The sequence below is a fragment of the Triticum aestivum genome, chromosome 2B (assembly GCF_018294505.1).
Source record: "Triticum aestivum cultivar Chinese Spring chromosome 2B, IWGSC CS RefSeq v2.1, whole genome shotgun sequence".
In the NCBI taxonomy this organism is placed as follows: Eukaryota; Viridiplantae; Streptophyta; class Magnoliopsida; order Poales; family Poaceae; genus Triticum; species Triticum aestivum.
Window position 1 is genome coordinate 680,706,492 of NC_057798.1, and position 9,732 is coordinate 680,716,223.

The following is a 9,732-nucleotide window of genomic DNA, read 5'->3' on the forward strand; positions in this document are numbered from 1 at the left end:
GGTAGGTACGTGGCCGGGTGTACCGAATACCCGTTAGGTATCTCGGGAACCCTGTTCACATCGTTCGGGGCCGTATGGGAAACCTCGGCCGGACTCCCTGCGGATGGAACCTGAATAGGCGATAAACCTGGACTAGAGGCTTAAGTGTTTAGGTAGGTCGTGGTCTACACCCACGTCGGCTTTCGCTTGAAGTCTGCCGAGCACATGTCGTGTGCAGACGCTAAGTGGTGGAAACATGTATGAGGAAGTACACCCCTGCAGGGTTAACATGATCTATTCGAATAGCCGCGTCCGCGGTAAAGGACTACTTGGTTGCCTATACAGTTCATAGACAAGTAAATGGAAACTACTAAAAGCCTCAAGATAAGTGTGAGTGCCGAGGATGGCTCTTCCGTAGGAAGACGGAGGTGGATCCTCGGTAGTGTATTGAAGTGGTGAATAGTGGACTCGTGTGCGCAAAACTATTTCGAGTTGGAGTATCGTAGGATAGTCTAGCCAAGAGTCAAAGCTGGCTTGCTGCAATAACTCCACCAACCTTTTTGATACTATGCATGTATGTAGGATCTGATGTAAGTCTTGCTGAGTACCTTTGTACTCATGTTGCTATAATCTACACTTTTACAGAAGACGCTGCAACCCCTTCTGATGGGTTCTATGTAGACGTTGACATCAACGAGTAGGCTAAAGACCCAGGTGGTGACCCTGAGCTTGTGAAGGACCACGTAGTATAGCTAGGCTTTCCAAGCCTCTTTTATTTTACTAGTTGTCTGTACTCAGACAAGTTACTTCCGTTGTTGGCTTGTATGATTGTATGACTTGTATGTTGGGTCGTGAGACCCGTACCTTGGTGTGTATGTTATGTATGGTTCTTTGAGCCCTAAATAAAGTACTTGTGTCATAGAGTCATGTTGTGATGCTTCGTTGTATTTGCACATATCGAGCATATTGTGTGTATGATTGAAATGCTTGGTATGTGTGGGATCTGACTATCTAGTTGTTTATCCTTAGTAGCCTCTCTTACCGGGAAATGTCTCCTAGTGTTACCGCTGAGCCATGGTAGCTTGCTACTGCTCTGGAACACTTAGGCTGGCCGGCATGTGTCCTTCTTCGTTCCTGTGTCTGTCCCTTCGGGGAAATGTCACGCTTTGAGTACCGGAGTCCTGTTAGCCCGCTACAGCCCGGTTTACCGGAGTCCTGCTAGCCCAGTGCTACAGCCCGGACTCACTTGCTGATGACCGACACGTTCGAAGCTGGGTCATGGATGCCTGTCCCTGTAAGTCTGTGCCACTTTGGGTTTACGACTAGTCATGTCAGCCCGGGCTCTTTATCATATGGATGCTAGCGACACTATCATATACGTGAGCCAAAAGGCGCAAACGGTCCCGGGAAAAGGTAAGACGACACCCGTGGGGATACCGTGCGTGAGGCCGCAAAGTGATATGAGGTGTTACCAGCTAGATCGATGTGACATCGAGTCGGGGTCCTGACAGATGTGTTCAAGTGGTACTACCACTTGAGGAGCGGTATTACCGCTTAGCATGGTCAAAACAGCCCAACGAGACAGAAAAACACAAGTTGTAGATATGCCAGAGAGGTAGTACCGCTCGGGGGAGAAGTAGTACCGCTTGAGAGGCAGTACCGCTCTGGGAGAGGTACTACCACATATAAGAGGTAATACCACTCACTACTACCGCACTACTACCGCGAAATTCGTGATGAGTTCCAGAGGCATAAATACAAGCATCGGAAGTAGCAAGCCGGTAGTACCGCTCTACCGCCACCACCGCTTAGAGCTGAAAAAACGCCCAAGCAAAACAGAAGGATGCTCCAATACTGAAACTGATATAACTATTGCATATGAGCTCCGAATTAAGCAAAGTCAAGCTTGTTGGATAGATGATGACGAGTACGATCCAAACAGCGAATGGTTATAGTAAGAAGAAGCAGGGGAGTATGCCTAAGATATAGAGGAATGAAACCTCTATTGGTGAAGAACCGACAAAAACTCGAACATCTAAAGCATCATAGAAGATGTATACATGAACTCCGTTATCGATGAACTCGAGCTTGTCATTAAGATGACCAAAGCTCTAAAACTCACACAGAGAAAACCCAAACAAGAACCAAGAAAGATAATGCAAGGATGCAATAGTTTGAGCTCTCTACGAACGATACGACCAAGCTACTTACTTGAGAGCCCCCCTTGATAGTACGACAATCGTCCTATAGCTCGGTCTCCAAACTACCACCATGAGACCGGTAAAATAGAAAACCTATCAAGGGCAAACCTTTGCCATACACATAGTCCACTTGAGTTAGATGATGACGATCTTGACTTCCTCAAGTTGGACCACCTTTCTTGATTGCGTTGGCTCGGTGAAGACTAGTAGATTGCTCCCTCATACTCCATTATGGGTGAGCCACTCTTCGGCACCTCTTCACAAGTCCATTGTCACCAAAATGGATGGTAAGCTTCAAGCATGATCTCTTTGTGATGCTCCAGTTGAACTTGCACACCGCAAACTTGATGACGCTCACCACTTGATGTCATCCTCCATGGGTTGTATGAGATCTTCCTCTTGACGTAATCCATATCCCAGGAATAGCAACATCCCCTTCGCTCTCCTTCCCTCCGCTCTGCTGCGCGCTGCGCCGGTGGCCACCTGGCCCCGGTGGCCTCTGCTCCCGTCGCCCTCCACTCCGGAGGCGGCGTCCTCCCCCTCGCGCGCACATGGCTTCCTGGGTTTCTCTCTCAGGCTCGTTCTCCTGCTCCCCCCAGTCCTCGGTCCCTCCGCCTCGGCCGCAGATCCGCTCTGTCGTGGTTCCTCCGCCCCCGCCTTCGGTCTTGGGGACGGCGCACGGGCCTATCGTGCTGGGCGGCATGGCGGTGGCAGGCCCATCCCGTGCGCTTCCCCCGGCGCTGGCTCCGGCGGGCTGGCAGACAAGGCAAAATCGCCATTTTGGCGGCCCCCGGTCCAGAGACGCTCGTCGGTGCCCCGTGCCTCCTCGGCGCTCCAGGCCCATGCCGGCTGCTCGTCCGCGGCCGGATTCGCGTCTCTCGGCCGTGCTGTTCGGGTGCTGCTACAATTGCGGCAATGAGGGCCACATCTCTGCGGAGTGCAGCAATCCGACTTGCTGCGTTCGTTGTGGTGGCGACAACCACACCTCGCGGGGCTGCACGCGACCTCGGAGTGCGTCGGCGGTCTTGCAGCCCCCGCGCCCTCCTCCGGCGCTCCGGGTCTGCCCACCTGCTGGGTTGCAGACCACCCCGGCTCCACGCTTGGTCCTTCCGCCTCCTCCTCCGGGCCCGCCACCTTCCCACGCCGTCCGCCTCATGACACCGCCCGGCCCTCCTCCTCCCCCTCCCGGCCCCCCTCCGGCTGGTGCCATTCGCGCGGAGCGCTCCTGGTCACAGGTGGCCAGTGCTGGTTCCGTCGCTCGCCCTGTCTCCGCTCTGCCTCTGTCGGCCTCTGTCGGCGGGCAGCCCTTGGAGCCGGTGGACTGCTGCTTCTTGGAGGCATCGGCGGAGACGGTTGCACTGGAGGCGGAACTCGGCAGGGCTGTTGTCGTGTCGGTGTCCGGTGCTCGGCCGGTGGTTGGCCTGGGCTTGGCTGATGCTGCTGCGGCGATTCATGTGGAGTTCGGCATCGGGGCCTTGGACATGTCCATCCGTCCCTTCTTCCCGGAGGAATTCCTCGTATTATGCAGGAACTTGGCCACGCGCAACATGTTGGTGGATCGTGGTCGTGTCCCGGTGGGTCGCGGTGAGCTTCTGTTGCGTCCTTGCTCGCGCTCCGCACGGGCCACAGTGATCACCATGCCGTTTTTGGTGCCTCTGGCCCTTTTCGGTGTCTCGGCGAATGCCTGGTCTCGGCGGGCGGCGGAGTCCTTGCTCTGGGGACTTGGCATCATGGTCAGAGTGGCTGACTGCACGACGCAGCGGGACGACTTGTCTGTGTTTCGCGTATGGTTGCGCACGGACGACCTGGCGAGGATCCCTCAAAGGCGCATTCTTGTGGTGGAAGAGGCAGGGAGACGCTCGATCCAGCGGGAGGATGGCCTTCCGGACGCGCTCTGGTACCCGGTGGATATCGTTCAGGAGGCGCCGCCGGTTGCTCCTCGGATTGTAGGTCTGTGGCCGCCGGCAGGATCTCCTCCGCCGCCACCGTCGTCGGCAGAGGAGGACTCTGATGGGCAGCTTGGGGGTTGTCACGAGCGTGGTCGCTCCCGATCGCGCCGTCGCCGGCGTGGGGCTGCTCCGCGCAGGGTTCCGGCTCGGGAGAGGTCGCCGGAGTCCGCTCGTTCCTCCGCCGGCTCGGTGCCGCGTGCGGGGCTGTCCCCGATTCAAATGGCTTCTGTTGACCAGCCGACCCCACTCGACTTGCATGGCGCGGCCTTTGCAGACGATCACGCAGCCCCACATGACTTGCATGCTGCGGCTTTATCTGAGGATCAGCTTATCCTCTCGCAGCCGGTGCGTCAGGAGCATCTTGGTAGGACGACTACCAGCTCCCCAAGGTAGCAGGTTTCGGGAGTGGGTGACTCGGTGGGCCAGCGCCCAATGTTGGATCCGAGGCTGTCCACCTCCCCTGCATCTGCCATGTCGTCTACTCCCCCTCGGCTGCCGCGTGCTGAGCAACAGCTGTCGGGACGGGGCATGGGGGCTAAGGAAGTTTCTCCCTCCCGAGTTCTCATTGGCTCCTGGGAACTTGAGGTGGACACCTACGCGGACTGGGCAACGGACCCCACGCGGCTCCCTCCGGAGGACCATTTTCTGTCTGCTTCCTCGGGTGGTGAGTGGGAGCAGGATACCGTTAGCCCATGGGAGAGCGACGCGTGTGGCGACATGTGTGATCCCACTCAGCGGCTTGCATGCAGGGGTGATGTGCCTACGTGCATGGTAAGTCTTTCGGCGCTCTCATGCGGATCTTTGCGGAATGAGTTGCATGCGCTGGCTGCACCAACGCCCGGCTCCCTGGATGTTGGGTTCGACGCGGAGATGGACCTGGAGGCTCAGGGCTTTGCCTCCCAGATCAGGGGTTCGCCAAACCATATACTGCCCACCCCTCTGGGGCGGAGGCCATCGGCGAACAGGCAGAGAAGACCCAGGACCAAGAGGAACCTGGATGTTACACCTAGAAGAAGCGTGCGGCTTGCTAAAAGTATGGGCAGGGGCTCGGCTGCATCCAAGCAGCAGCAGGCCATCATCAGGAAACTGTGCTTGGCCAACGAAGGGGAGACTATTGGAGATGACGCACTCAAGGCGTATGTGGAGTTATTCTCGCAGCCTCTCTCGGATAGCCACATCGCTGCTATCTTGGCCCTCTTTGGCTGGGAGCCCCCTGCAGCTCCGCTCCAGGAGCTGCCAGCTGGTGTGGTAGGTGCGGCATGATCTTGCTGGCTTTGGAGGACTTTGTGGAGATGTTTTCTTATGGATGCACAACCAAATAAAGTTCTCGTGTGGAATGTCCAGGGCTTGAATACTCCGGTGAGAAGGACGGCAATCTGTCAAGTAGTAGTGGCGGCCAAACCATCGGTAGTCTGTTTTCAGGAATCTAAGCTCGAGGTTGTAACTCTGGACGTAATTCGTCACTGTATGGGTAATAGATTTGAGGACTTCTTTTATTTGCCGGCTGATGGCACGCGGGGCGGCATCATATTGGCTTGGGATGCCACGCAGGTGGCATTGTCCAACCCACACTATACGGATAACACCTTAACGGCGCTGGTCAAGCCGCATGATGGATCTCATTGGTGGCTCACTGGGGTATACGGCCCTCACCTTGATGCGGACAAGGTTGCGTTCATGGAGGAACTTTGTGAGATTCGTGATCTCCATGCTGGCCCTTGGTCCATAGTTGGGGATTTCAACCTCATCTTAAACCCCGGGGATAAGAACAACCATGCAATTAATAGGAGGATCATGTCTCGGTTTCGGTCCACGCTTAATAGGCTTGAGCTCAAGGAGGTGTACCTCAACGGTAGAAGATATACTTGGTCCAATGAACGGCAGCTGGCTACTTTGGAGAAAATCGACCATGTTCTTTCGACAAATGACTGGGATGACCTCCATCCCTCATGCTTCCTGGGAGCCTTGGGTTCGTCCATTTCAGATCATTGCCCCCTGCTCCTTGAGCTTAACGCCGATTGGAAGGTTGGCCGTCGCTTCCGTTTTGAAGCCTTTTGGCCTAAAGTGGACGGCTTCATGGATATCGTCCAGGCAGCTTGGGTTTCAATCCCTTCTTTGGGGAACCCCTATGTGGTTTTGCACCTTAAGCTAGGGGCTACGGCCAAACCCCTGCAGAGGTGGAGTGACAAGTGGATCGGTAATGTAAATCTTCAGGTTGGGGTGGCAATGGAGCTGATCTATCGTCTGGACTTGGCATCTGAGACTAGGATTCTCTCTGTCGAGGAAGTAACTCTCCGTCGTACTCTAAAACGCAAGCTCCTCGGTCTATGCTCGCTGCAAAGGACGATAGCCCGGCAAAGATCAAGGATGATCTTCCTAAAAGACGGTGACGCGAATACGGAGTTTTTTCATCGTCATGCGAGGCACCGAAAAAGGAAGAATTATATGTCTCGAGTGACTAAGGAGGGTGAGACTTTCTTGGGGCAGGAAAACATTGCAGCAATGGTGGATGGCTACTATGACAATCTGTTGGGCACTCCCACTCAGCGGGCACACACCCTTAATCTTGATGCTCTTGATCTCCCCTCCCTAGACCTCTCGCACCTTGAGGTCCCTTTTACGGCACAGGAAGTGGAGCGGACTGTTAAGTCTATGCCTTTGGATAAGGCCCCTGGGCCGGATGGATTTACTGGGAGGTTTTATGCCTCATGCTGGGGTATCATTAAGGAGGATATAACGCGCGCGTTCCACACGTTCTATCTTGGCGATATGCGAGGCCTGCAGGTGATTAATAAAGCGCTCATATCTTTGCTTCCGAAGGTGGATGGGGCTGTGGACATTAAGGATTTTCGCCCGGTTAGCCTTGTTCATGGAGCTATTAAGCTATTCGACAAAGTCTTGGCGATCAGGTTGGCGGAAGATATTCCTAGACTGGTGGGTGTACATCAGAGTGCGTTCGTGCAAGGGAGATCCTTGCATGACAATTTCATGTTAGTCTAATGCACGGCGCGGAGGCTATATGCGTTGGGAGACCCGGCGGTAATGCTCAAGTTGGACATCACAAAGGCATTTGATACTGTTCAATGGCCATTCTTGATTGAGGTTCTTACCAGATTGGGGTTTGGCCAGAGATGGATCTCTTGGATCATTGGTCTTCTTGGCACTACGATGACACGGGTATTGATAAATGGAGTGCCCGGTAAAGATATTCTTAACTGTTGTGGATTGCGCTAGGGAGATCTGGTGTCTCCCTTGCTTTTCGTCTTGATCATGGAGCCTTTGCATAAGTTATTTGAGCTGGCTGCTTCTCGCCGCTTACTTTCCCCGCTGGCAAGAGTTGGGCTGAAACAGAGAATATCCATCTTCGTGGATGATGTGATGCTCTTCGTCAAGCCGGGCTATTTGGATTTGTCAGTCACGACTGACATCTTTGAGGCTTTTGGCGTGGCTTCTGGACTTCGGATAAACCATATCAAGAGCGTGGCCTTCGCTATTCGTTGCTCCGACGATCAAAAGATGTTGGTGGGGCAAATGCTGGGTTTCCCATTCAGCCGCTTCCCATGCAAATACTTAGGGCTACCCCTCACCATTCGGAAGCAGACTCATGCGCAGCTGCAGTACCTGGTGGATCAGCTGGCGCGTCGCCTCCCCACATGGCGCGGCTCCGCCATGCCCAAGAGTGGAAGGCTTCTGCTTGTGCAGGCGGTTCTCTGTGCCATTCCCATCCACGCCATGATGGCTCTGGATCTGCCGGCCAAGACAATTAAAGCGATGAACAAAATCATCAGAGGTTTCCTCTAGTGTGCAAAAGCGGAGGCTAATGGTGGACAGTGCTCTATTGGATGGGACATTGTATGCACGCCTAAATGGGCAGGTGGTTTGGGAGTTCCAGACTTGAAATGGTTGAACATTGCTATGTAGGCGAGGTGGCCATGGCTGCACTGTGCTGATGCCTCAAGACCATGGAACGAGTTTGACATCCCTGTTCCAAAGGAGTCCCTACAACTATTCCGCTCGGGCGCGCACACTAAGCTGGGTGACGGCTCGAATACATTCTTTTGGGAAGACCGCTGGCTAGATGGGTCCAGGATCCAGGATCTCGCCCCGAAGGTCTATGCTAAGGTGTCACCAAGGAAGCGCTTCAGCATGTTGGTGCGTACGGCTATTCAGGATGGCTCATGGCCTTTGGATATTAACCCAAATCTTGACTTGGAGGAGTTGCGCGAGTATGTCAACCTCTGGCATCGGGTGGCCATCATTCAACTTCAGCCAGACTCCCCGGACATGCTCTCTTGGGCCTGGGAGAGCAATGGAACTTTCTCTGTTCGATCGGCTTATGCAGCCAAGTTCGTAGGAAGAGTGGTCAGCCCAACAGCGAATTTCTCTTGGAGGTCAAGGGCACCACGGCGATGTCGCTTTTTCTCTTGGTTGGCTTTGCTGAACAGATGATGGACCTCCGACAGACTGGCTCGGAGAGGATTACCACACCAGGACTCGTGTCCGTTTTGCAATCAAAGTGAAGAGACCATCAATCATGTCTTGTTGGGATGTGTCTTTGCTAGGATGGTATGGCATGAGGTGTGCACGGCTCTTGGTAGACCTGACTGGGTGCCCACCACGGTCGACACCTTGGTGACCTGGTGTCAGAGCAAGTTCAGCGCGGATGGGCGGCTGCGAGACCACCGCACGATCTTGGTGCTAGTCTGTTGGGAGTTATGGAAGCATAGGAATGGTATTGTGTTTGATGGCGAGTCGCCCTCATCCGCACGCATCGGTACTAGAATCTTGGAGGAGGGTAAGGCGTGGGCTGCAGCCGGTCTCCTTAAAGGTGATATGAGTGATTTCTTCAGTAGTTTGGCACGGTGGGTTGATCATGAGTAGTCCGCTTTTGTAATCTAGGTGGATTGGGCAAGATTTCCCATAACGCTGTATTGGGGCTCTCTTTACCCCCGTTCTTTCTTATATATATGATGCGCATGCTTGTGCGCATTCGAGAAAAAGAGATCTTCCTCTTGATGCAAACCCATGGAAACATACCTAACCCCACAAAGAACTCTCTCGTCGACCATGGGTTAGTACACAAAGCATAATGGACCATGCTTACATACCATGGGATCACTTGATTCCTCTCAGTACATCTTGTACGCTTTGTGTGTCGATCAACTTGATTTACTCTTTGACTTAGTCTTGATCAATCTTGTATCATGTCTTCTACATGACCAATCTTTGGATAATTCCTTGAATAGCACCTTGGTCATCTCATAAACTCCTTGAAACCAACAAATGAACTTCCAAAAAAACTATGGACAAACCTTCAAATATAACTCAAGGCAACCATTAGTCCATAGAAATTGTCATCAATTACCAAAATCAAACATAGGGGTGATGCGGCTTGAACTACGGCGGTATTTCCCCAAAGAGGAAGGGATGATGCAGCACAACGATGGTAGGTATTTCCCTGCGTGATGAGACCAAGGTTATCGAACCAGTAGGAGAATCACACAACACTACATGAACGGTACATGCACAAAAAGAACAAATACTTGCAACCCAACGTAAAGAGTGGTTGTCAATCCCTCCCGGGTAAAAGATAGGTAAAATTA